This window comes from Canis aureus, chromosome 15 (genome assembly GCF_053574225.1).
Source record: "Canis aureus isolate CA01 chromosome 15, VMU_Caureus_v.1.0, whole genome shotgun sequence".
Lineage (NCBI taxonomy): Eukaryota > Metazoa > Chordata > Mammalia > Carnivora > Canidae > Canis > Canis aureus.
This window is the reverse complement of record NC_135625.1, coordinates 19,660,810-19,681,183: the sequence shown is the minus strand read 5'-3', so window position 1 is coordinate 19,681,183 and position 20,374 is coordinate 19,660,810. Positions and strand designations below refer to the sequence as shown.

At 38.1% G+C, this 20,374-nt stretch overlaps 1 long non-coding RNA gene across 5 annotated transcripts in view; it reads left to right on the top strand.

Moving 5' to 3' along the window:
• Positions 1–196: 196 nt before the first annotated feature.
• Positions 197–20,374, top strand: part of LOC144284299 (uncharacterized) — a 77,069-nt gene continuing 56,891 nt past the window's right edge. For 2 of the 5 annotated variants that reach the window (XR_013352647.1, XR_013352646.1), the window contains exons 1-4: positions 1,173–1,578; positions 7,606–7,671; positions 17,825–17,987; positions 19,048–19,216. This is a non-coding gene — a long non-coding RNA (uncharacterized LOC144284299). Of the gene's footprint in view, positions 319–1,172; positions 1,579–7,590; positions 7,672–17,824; positions 17,988–19,047; positions 19,217–20,374 lie in introns of those variants that run through there. The other 3 variants (XR_013352648.1, XR_013352649.1, XR_013352650.1) reach the window with 3 other exon arrangements.

Sequence of the window (20,374 nt, the reverse complement as noted above, 5' to 3'; positions counted from 1 at the left end):
AGTCCCTCGGCCCGCTGTTACCGACATTTTCCTTCTGGGGGTGGGGGGGAGCGCCCTGGCGCGGCGCGGCAAGTCGCGGGGCTTTAAAAGAGCAGCGGGCGTCCGGCGGCTTCTCGCTACGAGCTGCAGGAAGGCCGGCGGGAACTACGCTACCCAGCGTGCAGCGGGCGCGGCTCCCGGCATGCTCGGCGGCCGTGTTCCCGCCAGGCCGCCGCCTCGACGCGGCCCGCGGGCCGGGCGTCCTCCTCCTCCTCCTCCCCTCCCGCGACGGCGGCGGCCTTCGCGCTCAGGGACGCCGCGGCGGGGGCAGAGGGCGAGGTAGGCGGCGCTCCCGGCGGGCCCCAGCCGCTTCTTCCTGTCCTCGCCGTTTAAATCTCCCTCCTGGCTTCAGCGCGCTGCCGCCCTGCCCCCGGGCCGGGGCGGGGGTGGGGGGGGGTCTGCCGCGGCTCCTCTGCAGGATGCGTCCGCGGCCCGGCCCCCCGGGACTCCGCCGTGTCGCCCGCATCTGCCCCCTCCCGCTCCCCCACCCCCACCCCCCAGAAACCTGTCTTGTCCAACACACAACCTTTAGAAAAGGATTTCCCCCTCCTCGGGGTGTCGGAACCGGGGAGCCTCACGTGGCCCCGCCCCCCGCCTCCATCAGTCCTTGCCCCGAGGCCGAGAACCGCAGGGGCTCGGGGGCGGGAAGCGGGGAGGCGAGCAGAGAAGCCCTGGTCCTCCTCCGTGCGGTCGACTTTCAGGGCTCAGGTTCCGCGCAGTGTTGGACGCGGCGGCCAAGCGGAGGGGCCGAGGTTGTGCCACAGGGACTCTCAGGACGGGATAACGTGGGACTCGGGGAGACGAAGCGGCCCTAAGGAGGACGAGCACGCGGAGAATTCCAGCGGCAGGTGCCTTCGGGTCAGACGGGAGACGTCAGGGGGCTGCCCCCCCGGATCCCCCCCCCCCCGCCCCGCGCCGCCGTGTCCGGTGCGTCCGCAGGGGACCTCTGCAGAGCACTTTTGAAAACCCCTGTTTGTACGAGTGCCCCTCGACGTGCAAAGAGAAGTGCAGGCTCCGACCTGCAGGAAATTTTGCATTTCAAGGCAAAACAGAGCAAAACAGCCCTCCAGAAAACTCGGCCGCTTGGGAACAACAGAAAACCCTGCACGGGGCTGGGAGACGGCCTGGCGGTGTGTTTCTGAGAACCGTCTAGGATTTCATTGCGCTCGGTCTTGAGCTCTTTCAGAGTCAACAGCCAGGTTAATGTCAAGAGCCAGTCATGTTAAAAATTGCATTTTACTGGTTTTTTACCTGAACCCTACTGTTTTGTTTTGTTTGTTTACTCATGGGTTTGATTCGGGTACTCTTTATTGGAGGCCCAGAATAATGCAAGATGCCCCCCACCCCCCTTTTTTTCTTTTTACTGATTCAGGTTAGGCACTGAATGTACCCATGGATTTTATTCAGCCTGAGAAGTAACCTGCAGGCAGACAGATAGGACACGTGGTTAGAACCTAGCAGTAAGAGAGGCGGAGACGCAGAATACTTAAGACTACCTCGTCCAGGAACCCAGAGCAAGAAGAGAGGAAAGGGGGCTGGGTATGATCATGAAGATCTTCTATACATTATTTTCACCTTTCATAACTCTGTTGAACAGGCTGAAGGGAAGCAAAAAAATCCAAATAGTGATTTTTTTTTTTCAGCTTGTGTTGGTCTGTGCCCATAAAGAACACTGTAATTTGTGTGTGTGAGAGAGAATTATTTTGGATGTGCTTTGTTTTGGGATATTGATTTATAAAAGTTTTTTTTTTAATGTTCCTCCTTTATTTTTTAAAAGATTTTATTTATTTATTCATGAAAGACACAGAGGAAAGAGAGAGGCAGAGACACAGAGGAGAAGCAGGCTCCATGCAGGGAGCCTGACATGAGACTGCATCCTGGGACTCCAGGATCGCACCCTGGGCCAAAGGCAGGCGCTAAACCACTGAGCCACCCAGGGATTTCCCTGATTTATAAAAGTTAATGAAAGATGTATTCCTGCCATGTTTATGTAAGCACACTGCATGGGAAGAGTACTTTATGGAAAAAAAAAATCACCATATTCCCCCAAATTCAACTTTTTTTTTTTTTTAAAGATTTATTTATTCATGAGAGAGGGAGAGAGGCAGTCATGCAGGAGAAAGAAGTAGGCTCTTTATGGGGAGCCCGATGTGGGACTTGATCCCATGACCCTGGGATTATGACCTGAGCTAAAGGCTCAACCACTGAAGCCCCCAGGTGCACCCCAAATGCAACTCTTGACCTTTGGTTATTTATCATGTTCTTTTCTTCTCAGTGAACACTTAACTGGGCATTTGGTAGCTTTTCACATTGGGTTGCCTTGCTGAGCTAAAGGTAAAATTTTAAAGTCCCCAATTCCCTACGATGTAGGAATTAATTGGTTATAGTAAATCCTCTGATAAAGCAAAAAAATCTTATATGCTTTTCAAAATATTTTCTACCATAAAGTAGCCCTTAAAAAGATAAGTAAGCCCAAAATTAGTAGAAGTGTCTGGGATTACCTGTAATTTCAAAGTCAGGTTCTTTTAAGAGACCTCTGGTGGTAAATGTTTATGCTTCTAAACCTGTCTTATAGCCCTTATTTATGTTGTGAGAGGGTAGGGCAACAGCTCCAAACAGCTTCAAACCAGCAGATAGTTCTGAAGGATTCCTAAAGATACCTCCTGAGAAGATTTAGTTCTTGCTTATGTCAGGCCAATTAAACTTGAAATGCTTTTCTTCTTTCTACTTCTTAATGTTTTGTAAAACTTTTTAATTATGGAAATTTTCAAACATGCTCAAGAGTAAAGGTAATAATACAATAATGCTAACACACTATTCATCCAGCTTGAATATATATCAGTATATGGCCGACATTATTTCACTTATGGCCTTCCACACTTTCTTTCCCTTGCTGGGTTGTTGTATTTTATCTGAAAATAAGTTAAGTATAGAGGGATAAGAAATTATTTTTTTTTTTTAGAAACATACCCACAATTCCATTATCCCATCAAAAAGGTTATCTATCGTTTAATACCCAGATGAATAAAGTTTCCAGATATCTCTGTTGTCTCATCAGTATCTTTTTACACTTGATTTAACAGATTCCAAACAAATTCCACACCTTGCATTTGGTTAGTTCGATCTTTTCTAAACCAGTAAGAGGCAGTTAATTCTCTATTTAATTCAGTGAAGCAAATAGCAATGTTTTTCTAAGGAGGGTATTTGGATAGTTAAAGCATTATTAAAAGTGTAAGGAAATTTGGTCCTAGGATTAAGTCCCATATTCAGCTCTGCTCAGCAGGGAGGTAGCTTCTCCCTCTCCCTCTGCCTACTGCTCTGCCTACTTGTGTGCTCTTTTTCTGTCAAATAAATAAATAAAATCTTAAAAAAAAAAAAAATGTCTAGGGAAATTCAAGAAAAGCACTTTAACAAAAACTCTTATGTTAAAAGATCACCAATTGATAGCCCACAGTAGAAATCTAATTGTACCTAATGCACGTAAGTAAATCATTACAAATCTAAGAGTTTTTATTAGATTATAATTTGTTCTGGAAGATCCAGTGAAACATTTTAAGTTGTACTGAAAATACCGAAAATTTCAAATCAGCTCATTAGTACAATAGGTAACTAAAATGAAGAAACAGTTTATTTCCATTGAGGTCAGTTTTAAAGTATTTTTAATTGCTTTATTGCATTAGTAGTCCAGACTAATTGTATTTTAAAAAACAGAAAATAGAGCTAGAAGGAGGATACATAAAAGTCACTAACTGGAGATAGCAGGGATCCCTAGGTGGCTCAGAGGTTTAGCGCCTGCCTTTGGCCCAGGGTGTGATCCTGGAGTTCTGGGATCGAATCCCACATCAGGCTCCTGGCATGGAGCCTGCTTCTCCTTCTGCCTGTATCTCTGCTTCTCTTTCTCTCTCTATGTCTCTCATGAATAAATAAATAAAATCTTAAAAAAAATACTGGAGATAGCTTTTCTCAGAGTCTAAGTATACCCTCAAGATATAATTACAGTTTGCTTCTTTGCTTTAAGGAAATACTTTGGCTAGGAATAAAGGATGAAGTTAAAATACCAGATTCTTGAGGTGGAACATTAGAAACAGGAGCAAGGTTGGTCTGTACATTTGGCTTATGAGGTAGACAGCACAGATTTATAATTGAGTGCATACAGTCAGTCCCACTATGGGTTATAGTATTGTTCAGCATTTAGAAGGACTACTGTCAGCAAGATGATCACAGCAAAAAAATGAAGGGATTGTGAATGACTGGAACTGTAGTAAAGAAAAAATTCAGTATCATGAACTATCATTCCCATAGCCAAGAAAAAAAAAAGCAAACACACATTATCTACTTTGGTTATCTCAGAAAAAATAACACATATGGTATACTTTGCATATTGCTGACCAGAAAAACATTGAGTTTTCCCTAGGTGGTTACCATAGTTACATGAGCTGTTTATAACATCAAGAGGAGGAACTAGGTCACAGTATTGAAGGAGTTTGAATTATGCAATTATGTTTCCTAAAAACGGGAAGGGGTTTAAATTTTAGGGAAGAGAGATTTATACTGTATGTTCAAAATTGAAATTCTTGTCTAATTTTGGCTGTGAAACTTAAAATTTTGTCCAAAATTAAATAGTTGATATCTATAGGTATAAATTGTTCAGTCTACACAAATGTGTAATAGTGTATACTGTGATCCATAAGTGCGATAAGAGATGCCAATGCATATCTTGATGATACCAGTTTGTCTTAGTGAGTTATCTTATCTTTTTTTGATTATCTTATCTTACAGTGGTTTTGCAGGTAATCAGTAAACCCAACAGTAGCTGAGAATCTTGGAGTAGCTAAATCATGTGTAAACTGAAGGTTTGACGTCTTACCTTCTTTGAAATCTTGAGATTAAAGCTTGGCGCAATGCCTGTCAGATGCTACTCTTAATCTGTCATAGAGATTTTCTTATTAATTTCATGAAATGGATAAAGAAAAGCAGTAGGGCAGGAATGTTTTGAAGTTGTGGTAGTGGAGCACCTGGTTGGCTCAGTCGGTAGAACAAGCAACTCTTCATCTCAAGCCCCACGTTGGGCTTAGAGCCTACTTTAAAAAATAAGAAGAAGAAAGAAAAAACTTGAAAGCTGTGGTAGCCTAGATGAATACTAATATATGTGTGTGTGCATATAATATGTATTTTTATATATGTACCTATGTACATCCTATATATATATATACACGCACATATATTTCTATATATATATATTTAAACTAAGAACGTCACAAAATGATGATTTTATTCAGGAGCCCTGCACAGTGCTCAATAAATAAAAGATACAGGAACAGAAAATTAAAAATTGCACTTCAAGATTACAGGTATTGCAGACAGTTATTTTTTAATCTCATGATCAGCCTAGACTCAAAGACTTTTTTTAGCTTAAAGTAATCTCAGATCAATGATTTCCCCCAAAGGAAGAGAGAATAGGTAACAGGCAGCCTCACTGAAAAGCTGGGTAAACCTCTACCACTGATAGTAATTTATCATAACCATCATGGCTGTAGGGATGGGGAAGGGCTCAGGGGTCCCTATTAATAGACCACCTCTCTACCAACATTTTTTTTTTTTTTACAGATGATGGTTTGGAAACCCAGGGAAGTTAATTAATTTGCCCAGGATTACATTGCAATTTATGAAATAAGGGTACACCTAGAAATTTAAGAGTAAAACAAACATTTCTTTGTTTTATTATCTGGCTGGCAATGATCATTACACAGGACAAAAGTACCCATTGGGTGAAAAATTAAGAACTTAGGATATTATAAAATTACTTTTCCTGAAAAGTCTTGCAGCAAATTTAACAAAATTACCTTTAAAGGGAACTTAGAATTTCTTGAACAATAATATTCAATATAATCACAAAATCAAAAGTACTAGAAACCATGTTTTCTTTAGACTATTATTGACAACAAAGATGCCTTATGCCTTCAGTTCTAGCTGAAATAATATGATCTTTTATAAATAATATTAATACTACTAGCCAGGAGCCTTTTGCTAAATATTTTTTTCCTTTTACATTATCCTAACTCGGGGTACCTGGATGGCTCAATCAGTGAACCATCTGCCTTCCGCTCAGTTCATGATCTCTGGGTCCTGGGATGCGCCCCCTCATCAGGCTTCCTGCTCAGAGGGGAATATGCTTCTCCCTCTCCCTCCCCCACACCCTCCCCTTTGTGCTCTTTTGCTCTCTCTCAAATACATAAGTAAATAAATAAATAAATAAATCTTTAAAAAACAAAATAGGGACGCCTGGGTGGCTCAGTCAGTTAAGCATCTGCCTTCAGCTCAGGTCATAATCTCAGGGTCCTGGGATCAAGCTGGGTCTGAGCTCTGTGCTCAGCTGGGAGTCTGCGTCTCCCTCTCCCTGTGTGCCTCCCTTCTGCTTGTTTTCTCTCTCTCTCAAATAAAATCTTTTTAAAAAAATTCATAAAAAATAAATAACTCTCATTGATTTTTTAAGAAGATGGAATATATTTTATTGAACAGGTTTCTAGCTTTATTAATTTAAATATTTTTTTCATTGTTTTTTTCCGTGTGTCTCTTTTTTTTTTCTCGTGTGTCTCTTTCTTAATTGAAGTATGCATACAATGTTATATAGTTTTAGGTGTACAACATAGTGCTTCCACAGTAGTATTAGGCAATCCTTACCATGATAAGTATAGTCACTATCTGTTACCATATAAAGTTATTAAATTATTATTGACCATGTTCCCTATGTTGAACTCCTCATCCCTGTGACCTATTCCTAATTCATTATTTAATGAGGCTTTATTGGAGCTACTGTTCCATTAATCACTCTTGGCATGATTAATTTAATGCACCATTTTGGTAAATATTGGTTTCTCTTCTGAGGGTGACAAATTTTTAAAAATTGCTTATCCAGTTTTACTTCCATAAATTGAGGTTCTCTGACTTTTTTTTTTAGTGTCTTTTGGGGGTAGGCATTTTGTTTGATTTTTTAGTGAAGTATAATTAGTAAACAATATTACCGGTTTCAGATGTACAACATTGATTCAACAATCCTATACATTACTCACTGCGCACCACAATAGTCATCATCTATCACTCAACGTTATCACAGCATTTTTTTTTTACCATATTCTCTATGCTGTACTTTTCATTTCTGTGAGTTATTTATCTTATAACTGGAATTTTGTACCTCTTAATCACCTTTATCTATTTTACTGATCATCCCACTCTATACTCTTCCATATACAAACCCATATATCTCACCCTATGTGTTTCTGGAAAACTGTGCTTAAATCTTACTTACTTGCTGTAAGTAATTTTAAACTAGCCATTTATAAAATAAGAGATGCAAGTTTTGAAAATATTTATTTAATACAAATAATTTATCTGTTTTTCTTTTATTTAGTAGAATGCCCTCAAGTGTTTTGTTCTCCTTGAGAAAACATATGTTGTGTGTCCATCTAATTGCAGCCTAGGTTTAGTTTCTTTTGCTTGTTTTAACTGTGGTGTACATTCCAGATACTTTAGCATGATATCCTTTGGTCACAGAAATGTCATCTTCAGGGAGAAGACTTTGAAGAAATCCCCGAAAGTGACAGTAGAAATGTTTTCTTCTGGTATCTGGCAAAAGTAAGTACTAGAATTAGAAGGATGAAAAAAAATCAAAGACATAAAAGCAGGGGGAAATTTGTATAGAATATAATAGAGGCTAAATAGCTTTCTATGATAGGAAAGTAGAATCAGAGAAAGGAATGATTATTTAAGCCATTAATGGTAGTAGTACATTAAAATTAAAATTTAGGGACCATGATACATAAATTATAACTATGGAAACTAGTTGTGATACTTTTATGTGTAATGAAAAGACAGTTGTAATACAGGGTTGGGCTAATAGTATCTCTAACTTTATCTTTGAAAATTGGCATGCTGATTCAAAAATAACTTCAAAAGAGCCTAGCGACTTCCTTATATGATAACATCTTAGAACATCTCTACCTTTTTATATTCAGGTAAAATATCTCTGGAAGAATAGTCCAGCAATATTTACTGATATTAGTTGCCTCTAACTTAGGGCCTGGGGATCTAGAGTTGGAAGGACACTTAGTTTTCACAAACACTATTTTGTACTTTAATTTAAAATTTTTTATTTGAGTATAATTGACACAATGTTACATTAGTTTTAGGTGTACAACATCATAATTCGGACAAGTTTATGCATTATGCTGTGCATTTAAATTTTTTGATACAGGTATTACTTTAATAAAATCTAAACTTTATTTTAAATATAAGAAAAAAGCTATACATTCTGGAATAACGAAATGCATATGTACACTACCTACTAGGAAAGGAGCATATAATCTAAATATTTACGTTCACTTTTTTGGGGGCAGAGGGACACAGGGAGAGGGAGAGAGAGAATCTTAAGTAGGCTCCATGCCCAGTGTGTAGCCCAACACAAGGACTCAGTCTCAAGACCCTGAGATCATGACCTGAGCCAAAAAAAAAGAGTCGGATGCTTAATCGACTGAGCCACCCAGGCCCCCTTAGATTTAGTTCACCTTTGTGAAAATGTTTCTACTACTTTTGCTAATATTGTCTGCACTTGGCATACCAGTATTATTATTGCATTATATATTATTATGTAAATTAAAACCAAGAAAAGCAATTGGCAAATTTGAAACTTTTGAAGACTTCCCCCTGGAGGAATTAATTTAGCAGTTTTTGCATCAGAAACACATTTTTTTGTGAAGGTTTTTTTTTTTTTAGCAGTTTAAGAGAAGTTCCATGTAACCTTTTTCTCATTCAATGTAGCCCTCAACTTCATAAGAGCTTTTGAAATCTTTGTGTGATCTCATTTGAGGACTTTATGTTAAGGTAGACTAAATTTTTTAATCATTTTAATGAATTGAATGTTTGAAAATTCATATTTAGGTCGATATTATATATTAATGCCATCTATTACTTCTGCCTGCAATCTCAAGCAGGACCTATGAAATATGTCTATCCAAAAGGAGTCCTTCCCTGAAGGACTTTTATTGAGCTGTGGTCTTCTCTATAGGATTGAAATTTAACAAAAGTATCTAGTCAAGAAGAATCTGAACATAGCAGATGAGAAAGGGAAAAGATTGAGAGAAGAGTCCACATGTCATAAAGCAAAGAGAGGATGATGTACACGAAGCAGCTATTATTTGCTCTGTTGCATGCTTCAAAGAACTCCCAAGAAATTGAGTCCATCCCACTGGATATATCTTTCAATTTGGGATGGAAATTAATTTTTTTCTAATAAAATAGATATTAGTAGATATATAACACACAGGGAAACAATTGAGCATAGTGGCCTAAGTGGTTACAATACCTTATATAAGAGATGGTCTCTTATATAGAATAAGAATAGAAAGCTATTCTTCAGCATATGACATGTTGCTTTCTAGAAAAGAATCAGAGTGACAGCACTGCTGTAATGAATAATGGCCTATAGGGAGAGGAAAGGGGGAGCAAGAAAGGAGCAACTAACAGGGAAATGCAGTCATATGGAAAGCACGAGACAGATTCAGGAAACTTCTAGGAGGTAATACCATCTGATTTTAGTGACTGTATTTAGGGGATGGGAGAGAAGTGATCTAGAATTTTTGCTTGGGCCATAAGCAGATCAAGGCAATGCTATATGAAATATTTCTATTTGCCTCCAGGAGGCAAAGCAGGTTTGTGGCAGAAAGATTTAAACCATACAAGGATATAACTGTAGTTTTTACATCTTTGGGCTCTATCGATCTTAGGCCTCCTCTGTCAAAAAACGTAAGTTATTGCTTCCTGTAAGTAGCTTACTTGTTTGTAAAGAACAGCCAGCTCTTGAAATTGGAGTCTGGGAATGTGTTGGGAAGAGTAGAGAGACCAGAGGAAATGATTTAGATATGTTGTCTTTTTTTTTTTTTTTTTTTGAAGATTTTATTTATTTATTCATGAAAGAAACACAGAAGCAGAGACACAGGCAGAGGGAGAAGCAGGCTCCCTGCGGGGAGCCCAATGCGGGACTCTATCCCAGGATCCCAGGATCGCACCCTGAGCTAAAGGCAGATGCTCAACCACTGAGCCACCCCAGTGTCCCAGAGATACAGTTGTCTTAAAAATGATTCCACATGCCAGGACTTAGCTTTGTATGATTTCTATTAGTAAGCCAGGAATTGAAATAGATGATAGCAAGGATATATATATATAAAGACCCTTAAAAAACAATCAAAAAAAAGACCTTTGTGAGGAAAAAGTTAATGTGGCAGGTATTTACTTATTCCTTGCATGTCTCCAAGGGAACCATGATTGATTCTTGGCCAACCCTGTGAATTTGGCCCTTGGAGTGTTTTTATGTTAATGATGATTATTTTGTTACATACACTTGGAGCAATTTCTTTGCACAAACGTGTGCACTTGGTTTCATTGTTGGGGTCCCAAGTTTCAGTTGCCATAGCTGATTGCATAGCAGAATATACGTATATTAATAGACCTCCATAAAAGCCTTAGACCCTGAAACTCAAATGGGTTTCCATTGGCAGAGGCATTCCACAGATGCCTATAGTTTGCTGCTAGAGAGAGAAAGAGAATTCCTGTAGAGCTTCAGACAAAGGACTTTGGAAGTCTATGCTGAATTTCTCTGGACTCCACCAATGGATCTTTTTCCCATTGCCTTTGCTGTCTACCATTTGCTGTAATAAATTTTAGTCATCTGTATAAAATGCTCTTCATTGAGTCTTGTGAGCCCTTCTGGGAGTACTAGATATACAAAGTGCTGAAGAAACTTAAAACCCAATTTGTCCATCCAAGTCTTAGTAGGATTTACTGGGGGGAAAAATTAACAGATGTAAGTATGTATCTGCATGTGTAGATTTAAATAAATCAAGTCTTTGGCTCATGTCCAGAAGACATTTATAGTCTCTATAGGGATATAGGACAAAGATAGAGTGTTGGGAAAATGCTTATAAGCATAAGTATAAATAAAAGCAAATTAGAAGTAAATATAGAAGCAAGGCAAATTAAAAGATTAAAATTGGTAAGAGTCAGCCAAGATTTAAATATGGTGTATATTTAAGAATAAATATGGGACCATCTTGTCAAGTAGTAGTAGCTTTTGTTTTTTCCCCCATGTATACGTCAGCAGTAAATAAAAAATGTAAAAGAAAGAACTTTTTCTGGGTTTTAGCTGATAAGTAGTGAGTCAAACTTAAGTTTGAATTATTTGGGTGGAATCAAAATTTGTACTAAATTAAAATGTAAGTATTTTATGTAGTGATTGAGTTCAATTATTTCAGCAATGAATATCATTCTGAGAACTCCACACCAATTCCCATTTTAATCAATAAACAATATCTCATAGTTTCTTCAGCTATTTACTTAAACTGCTTACATCCAAAGATTAAGAATGAACTTTGAGGGACACCTGGGTGGCTCAGCGGTTGAGTGTCTCCCTTTGGCCCAGAGCGTGATCCCAGGATCCAGGATCGAGTCCTGTATCTGGCTCCTTGAAGGGAGCCTGCTTCTCCCTTGGCCTATGTCTCTGCCTCTCTCTGTGTGTGTCTCTCATGAATAAATAAATAAAATCTTAAAAAAAAATTAACTTTGAGAGCTCTGCTTCTGGTAATGGCCAAACAGCTCCTATCAGATCACGTATATTAAAAGAAAAAAAAGGCACTGGGGAGCAAGCAAAAGAAGGCAAACTCCCAAAGGAAGTCAACACTTGGAAGAATGGAATGGCACATCAGGAGTTTCCTATTTTTATGTCTTTTAGCCTGAAGCATCCAGTCATGTAGGATGGCCTAAAACTTAGATAGATTGGCCTGATGAACCAGAGAATGGAGTCCAGGACAACCAGAATATGGTATAAGGCCTAAAATTAATATCATATACTGTCTTGACATCTGGTAAGATCAAGAGTGTCTTGAATGGCCTAAGTCCAAGGTCCCTTCCCCCTCTGCTCCTGTGGATAAGGTCCGATAGCCAAATAACCCTCCTTGTCTTGGGGGACCACATATATTTCCTCCTTATCCCTGCAAACTTTTGGAATTATTCAAACAAACCAATCACATCCTTCCATGGGAACCAGGGCCTACTTCATCTCCTTGATATTAAAAACTTTCCACCCACAGTGCCTGGTTACTTAACTCTAGAGTATAACTTCCACATGGCCCTCCACAGGGTTTGGTATCCTCCACTCAGACTGTGAGTACATGCGACTAGTAAACTGCTGTTGATCTTATCTGTCCAGTCCTGGGTGTCATAGCACATAGGATGGGAATTATTCCCTCCCTAACCAATGAGATGAAGAGGCAAATAAAAAGTATTGGAAAGTGGAAGAGAGACATCCCAGAAAGGAGAGAGCCAGAGAGAGGGAGTCTTAAAGTCTGCAGAAACTTCTCAAATCTCTAGCTAACTCTTAAGCGACACATGTGCAGGGTAGACTCCAAGCAGCCCAGATCAAGATCAGGCTAAAAGAACTGCACTGCATCAGAGTTTGAGTTTAGCCAGGTTAACTACCTGCTGAAACAAACAAACCAAAAAAAAAAAAAAAAATACTGCTCTTTAGAGAAACATAACAGAACCAAGCATCTCTAAAGTACATCATTCACCATGTCCAGGATAATATCTAAGATTACTAGACATATGGAGAGATAAGAAAATGTGACCCAAAAGTCGACACATAGATATCAGCTCCAAGATGAACCAGATGTTGGAATTAGAGGTAGGGATTTTAAAGCAGCTGTTAGAACTATGCTTCAAGGACTTAAGAGAAAATATACTCAAAATGAATGGAAATATGGGAAATCTCAGAAGAGGAAAAAAATTCAAGAAGAACCAAAAGGTAATTCTATAACTGAAATGGTATATCTGAACTAAAATTTTCACTTGATAACCTTAAGATCAGAGTGAAATTATAAAGCACCTGTGAATTTGAAGGTAAATCCATAGAAAGTATTCAATCTGAAGATCTGAAAGGAAAAAATACTGTAAAATAAATAATGAATAGTACCTCAGGGACCTTCAAGATCTAATATATAGAGTTACAGAAGGAAAAGAGAGAGAGAATGGGCCATAAAATCTTTTTGAAGGAATGTGGCTAAAATTGTCCGAAATTTGGTGAAAGACATAAACTACCACCAGATTCAAGCAGCTCACTGAAGCACAAGCAGACCATAATTTAAATCGCATCTAGGCACAGCAAACTGCTAAAAAAGCAAAAGCAAAGAGAAAATTTTGAAAGTAGCCAGAGAAAAGATTAAATGAAAACAAAGATTTGAACTACTACTGACTTCTCATCAGAATCAAGAAAAATGGCTTTTTTAAATAAGTGCTAAAAGAAAAAGAAAAACGTCAACTCAGAATTCTGTCTCTCAAAATATTTTTCAAGATGAAATTAAAATATCCTTCAAGAATGAAGGCAAATTAAAGATGTTTTTATTTAAAAGAAAACTAAGAGAATTTGTCACCAGCAGGCCTGTACTATAAAGAATGTTAAATAAAGTTCTTTAGACATAAAGGAAGTAATACTAGACAGAAACCTGAATGTTCAGAGAAGGAATGAAGAGCACCAGAAAAGTAAATATAAAAAGATTTTTTGGTCATGATTTCTTTAAAATATATAGGGTTTCTTTTTTTTAAGATTTTATTTATTTATTCATGAGAGACACAAAGAGAGAGAGAGGCAGAAACACAGGCAGAAGGAGAAGCAGGCTCCATGCAGGGAGCCCGACGTGGGACTCCATCTCAGGTCTCCAGATCACGCCCTGGGCTGAAGGTGGTGCTAAGCCGCTGAGCCATCCGGGCTGCCCAAAATATATAGGTTTAAAACAAAAAGTGTAACTATATAATAGGGTTTATAATATATGTAGATGTTATACATAGGGCAAGTAAAGGTATGGGTGGGATGCAAAGTTCTTGTATTTTAGGTGAAGAGATTCAATATTAACTTTAAAAATACTGAAAAGTTAAGGATGTGTATTTCAATCCCTAGGGCAACCATTAAAAAAAACTCTCAGAGGTTTTGCTAAAATTAAAATGGAATTCTAAAAATTATTCAATTAATACCAAAGAAATCAAGAAAGGAATAACATGGGAGCAAAAAACAAAAACAAAACCCAGATGGAACAGATAAAATAATAATAAAATCATAGACCTTCATATCACCCATATCAATAATTACATTAAAAGTAAATGGGCTAGGGGAACCTGTGTGACTCAGTCGGTTCAGTGTCTGCCTTCGACTCAGGTCATGATCTTGAGGTCCTGGGATCAAGCCCCACCTCGGGCTTCCTGCTCAGCGGTGAGACTGCTTCTCCCTCTCCTTCTGCCCCTCCCCACACTTGTGCCCTCTCTCTCCTTCTTTCCCTCTCCCAAATAAATAAAATCTTAGAAAAAATGTAAGTGGGCTAAACACTCAAGGGCAAGGGTGATCAGGATGCATTAAAAAGTAAGACTCCAGTGCCTGGGTGGCTCAGTCAGTTAAGCACCTGACTCTTGTCAACTCAGGTCATGATCTCAAAAGTCGTGATATTGAGCCCTGGGTTGGGCTCCGCAATGCGTGTGGAGCCTGCTTAAGATTCTCTCTCTCTGGGGGTGACTGGGTGATGGGCACTGAGGGGGGCACTTGATGGGATGAGCACTGGGTGTTGTTCTATATGTTGGCAAATTGAACACCAATAAAAAATAAATTTATATAAAAAAAAGATTTTCTCCCTCTCCTCCTGCCACTCCCTCCACCTCTAAAAAAAAAAAAAAAAAAGTAAGACTCAATTATATGCTGCCTGCCACTGATGCAATTTAAATATAAAAGCACAGATGGGTTAAAATTAAGTGGATAGAAAAAGATATACACAAAGTATAAGCATAAACATAAGAGGGCTGGAGTGCCTATATATCATATAAAGTAGATTTCCAGACAAAGAATCATCAGAGATAAATTGATAATCATAAAATGGTCAATACATCACAAAGAATTTTAAGTGTATATGCACTCAATAACAGAGCTTCAAAATACACGAAGCAAAAATGGACCAAATTAAGGGGAGAAATAGACAATTTCATAATCATAGTTGGTAATTTTAACATCTCTTCCTCTGGAACTTATAGAACAGGAAAGAAAAGGAAAGGGAAAGAAGGTAGGAAGGGAGGAAGGAAGGAAGGAAGGAAGGAAGGAAGGAAGGAAGGAAGGAAGGAAGGAAGGAAGGAAGGAAGGAAAAAAGAATCAGTAAAGACAAGATCTGAGCAGTCCCATCAACCGCCTAACACCTAACTGACCAAAAACTACAAGAATGGAGTTAAAAAATTTTATGGTGAATTTGAATGTCCTTCCTTTTGTTGAATCATATTTTTATTTACAAGTTTAGATTTCCATTCCTCTTTGGCTGACTACATTTAAACTTTTTCTAAATTTGAGGGGGCACCTGGGTGGCTCAGTTGGTTAAGCATCCAACTCTTGGTTTCCACTCAGGTCATGATCTCAGGGTGTTGAGATCAAGCCTTATGTAGGGCTTGTGCTCAGCAAGGAGTCTGCTGGAGATTCTCTGCCTCTGTCACTCCCCCCATTCTCTCTCTCTCTCTCAAATAAATAAATAAAATCTCTTAAAGATAAATAAAATTTTTCTAAATTTGAGCTACTTTGTATTGTTATAAATAACATTTATTTTGAAACTGAACATTTCTCTCTGAAAGAAGTAATGAATTTATTCTAAAGGGCAGATAGGGGCTGCTCATAGCCAACTATCATTCCTATTTTTAAAATCTTCAGAATCTTCTAATATATATTTATTCTATCCCCTGAAAGTAATTGCCTGAAAGTAATTGGCCCAGAAATAGATTTTTCTGTGTATAACATATTTCCCTTTTAATTATGTATAAATTCAGTTATTATAAACCCATTTAAAAAATTATTAGGGAAGCTGCTATGTTACATCAAAAAATAGTTTTAGTAAATCCTTAGATATTTGTTTATAACATTCTATATTTCACAAAGTGTTTTCAGGCATATTTTTCACGCCGACACTAAAGTAGACAGTATTTCACAGGGATGGAATAGGCTTAAAGAGATTGAATATTAGGCTAGATACTAGTCTGAGGTCAAATAACCACTCGATAGTGGAGATACGTATTCTGGTTTCTAATAAAAGTCCTCCCATTATCCTGACATAAATTAAAAGAATCTTTTACTACAAATACTCCTTCTATTTTGTTGTATCAATTTAGACTTTTATGATTATCATTTTCTTTAAGTGACACCTATTTGCTTGGAATTGCAATAAATTTATAGATTAATTTTGGGGGACTGAACAATTTTACAATGATAAGTTGTCCCCATGAACATGATAGTAATATTCATATATGCAGGATTTCTTGCCTCCTCTTTATTTCTAAATTTTTAAAAAATTGAATATTAACAAAAAGATACATGTGTGTAATAAATCGAAATAGTAAAAAGGGATATACAGTGAATAGAATTATAGCTTCCTGACCCTTCCTCCCAGCATCTCTTCCCAGAGAAAGCCAATTTCTCACCAGGGTTCCCCAAAATTTTCTATGCAATACAGGTATATACATAATGGATGGAATGTTTTTTTTAAAATATTTTATTTGTTTGAGAAAGACAATGAGTAGTGGGGACTGACAAAGGGAGAGGGAGAGAGAAGCAGACTCCCTGCTGAGCAGGAAGCCCAATGTGTGGGCTCCATCCCAGGACCTGGAGATCATGACCTGAGCCAAAGGCAGACACTTAACTGACTGAGCCACCCAGACATCCCCATAATAGAATATTTAAATGGAACTCTTCTGTGAAAATTTCAGCAGAGGGAAGAATTCCTTATATGTTTTATTATAAACAGACCACCATGCCAAAATTTCAGCATAGTTTAAGATCTAAAGGGGTCAAAAGATTTGTGAAGATTACTTTAGAAATGGCTATGCTGTGGAGTCATTCAGAGAGAGAGGGCAGGGAATACTTAAGGTCAAGAGAGAGGGATTTACTGATTCTCACCTAGAAAAATCTAAAAGACAAAGAAGAGATAGCTAGTTCCTTAAGAAGGCAGGAATGAAGAGGAGTTGTTGATACTTTGGGATCAGCCTGCCACTCTTGAGTTTGTCTGGCCTACAGGTATTTTAATATTTCCTGTGGATCAGAGGAGGACCATAGAGCCTGCAGTTATTTAAAATCCTAATCGGGGCACCTGGCTGGCTCAGTCAGAAGAGTCTGACTCTTGATCTCCAGGTTGTGAGTTCAAGCCCCATGTTGGATGTGGAGATTACCAAAAAAATAAAATAAAATAAATAACATCTTGACCAAGACAAGCAATGGAACTCCAGAAAAGAAGTCCTTGTGGAGTGGACCATGGAAGACCCTAAGAATGGTGGAAATATGAACAGGAGGAAAATACATTTCCTGAGTCATGGGAAATACAGTCACATATTCCTAGCAGTGATCTCTGAAGGACAAAATCACCTGCTATAGAATGAAACAGTTTTAAATTCTTGCCAGGTTCAGGGAATGAGAAGTCATCTGATGTAGTTATCAGACTTAAATCACTTATGATCAAACATATGAACACAGTCGTGTTCAAAATCAAATGTTCTATAATAGTCATATCAAGGTCTTTTACAGTAATGTAGAGTATTGGTAACTAACCCCCAAAGTCAAAGCCAGGATTCTCCCTTCCATACTTTGAGATACAGAATATGGAGTCTTCAGTTGAGGGCTTTTTGGCTCCAGTTCATCTAAATCTACTATTGATGGGGCGTTGACTCTCTTTTGCAGGCCTTCTCCACATGGGGTCAGAGGAGGCTCTCTCACACTGGATAAAACACGGATCTCAGGCTCTACGTGACATACAGAAATCTCCATCTTGCCACCTACAAACCTGAAACCTGAAGTGATTAGACCTCCTTTTAATCAAGATCAAAGAATGCCATCCCTACAGGTATTTTTCCATTCATAAGGGTTTTGAACAATTTTTGTGGTGGTGGTGGGTTTTTGTTTTTTTAAGAGAGGTGGAGTTATAAAAATGACATTGGTTAAAGGTAGAAATTTTAAAACTAGGCAGCACTGAAAAGAAAATTGAAATCCAAAAAAAAAAAAAAAAAAAAAGAAAGAAAAAAAAGAAAATTGAAATCCCAGATTTACAATCTAACTCAAAGTTAAGTACTTTTAAAATGGTCTTGTTTATCTGTCTAGTTTTTTTTCATCTGTGTACTTTTTTTTTTTCTTTTTTTTTTTTGTGTACTTTTTTTTTTACATACTTGAGCTGATAATGTATATACTGCTTTGCATGGTTTATATTGACTAAGTAATGTTTTATCATGTGAAAATACTATAAGTACTTTATAATTTTTGCTCATTCAGGTTGTTTTAAGCTTTTCCTGTCTCATCAGATTGAGATAATCATCTATGTGCTTAATTAATTTTATGTATTTCAAATTATTTTCTTAATAGAGGCCCCTTTAAGCAGGACTATTGCATAAAAGCTCTTGCTACATGTCGATAATCTCTTTCCCTTCCTTCCTTCCATCTTCTGAATCATTCAGCAATACCCACAGTGGTAGGTGCTTTTCTTCTGTGCTTTGGGATCTTGAATTTTTCTCAAATCCCTCTTTCAGTTACAAAGTTCTTTGAACCGAGACTGCCAGCTAACACAGTGGGACATCTAGGTATTTTAATGGCAGCCCCACCTAGAAAAAGAGAGAAAAACTCAAGATTCATATTCTATCCATCCTGCTTCCTAAACTCTTATCTCTTCCCAATGATCTTTACTTTAACAACAGAGATATGCATCAAAATTTAGAGGAACTAAATGTTACCAAAGTTCTACTTTGTGCAAATTATTTCGTGTATTTCATCTTATTTAACTCTTACAGCAATTACATTAGGTTGGCCCTTATCTTTGTTTTATAGATGTAGAAATTGAAGTACAGCATTGAAAGATTTATTTATTTATTTATTTATTTATTTATTTATTTATTTATTTATTTTTTATTTGGCAGAGAGAGAGAGAGAGTACAAGCAGGGCGAGCAGCAGAGGAAGGGGGAGAAGCAGTCTCCCCACCAAGCAGGGGGCCAGATGCAGGGCTCAATCTGAGGACCCTAGGATCATGATCTGAGCCAAAGGCAGTTGCTTAAACTTAAGGAGCTGAGCCACCCAGGCGCCCCGAGGTACAGTATTTAAATAACTTGCCCGAGGTCATACATTAAATGGTAGACTCAAGATTTCAATCCAGGTTAGTCTGACTTCAGAGTTCTTTCTACTATATCACTATTCCTTCATAGTTAAAGGAAAACTGTGAACAAATGCTAGTGGATTAAGTTCTTAAATAATTATGTAGGGGAGGAAAAACTTTCCTCTACACTCTTAGGCTCATGTCTGGAGCATGCGAATTAGATTTAAAAACATTCACAGGAGAAATGTTTTATATTTCAATTTTTTTTTAATGTGCATTGTGGGCTTCACATAAAATGAGGATCCAAAGAAGTAGTTAGACTCAGGGGGGCTTATATACAACCTTAAGCCAACGTAATGAATTGTAGAGAAGTGACAAAACAAAGTAAAAGAGGTTTGGTAAACTGTGGGGAGGTAAATCTATAGGGAAACTACAGGAAGATAGGGTTGTTTAGTATGGTTTTGTTTATGCGGACTCATCTCCTTCTCCTGTGATAAAGATTTTTCCCTTTCTGGTACAAGAGAAGAAGACACCTTCACAAAGGAAAATTTATGCCGGGCTTTTAGGCAGAAAGTGGGAGAGTAAAGGGTTTGTTTTGTGTCCACTGTTTATCCATTGTCATCAGTTCAAAATAATCCTTATGTCAAAGTGGCATATTTTAGGGTGGCACATTCTGATCCTCTTCAATTTACCACTGCCAGTGATTATGTAAATAACTGAAATTAAGCTTCTCTTTATTCTTTAATTTTCTCTATTACATTTTTCTCATGTTTAGGCCACTTATTCTTTCAGTTTTTCCATTGGCCTTGGCTCCAACACTGTGAAATTGAAATTTTAATTAGGTAGCATGAAATCATTTTCTTTTTTTTTATAAATTTATTTTTTATTGGTGTTCAATTTGCCAACATACAGAATAACACCCAGTGCTCGTCCCATCAAGTGCCCCCCTCAGTGCCCGTCACCCAGTCACCCCCACCCCCTGCCCACCTCCCCTTCCACCACCCCTAGTTCGTTTCCCAGAGTTAGGAGTCTCTCATGTTCTGTCTCCCTTTCTGATATTTCCCACTCATTTATGAAATGATTTTCTAAGAAGATTGCTGTTAAGTAATAAAAAGCATTGCTGATTTAGGTACAGTTTTTAAATTAAGAAAAT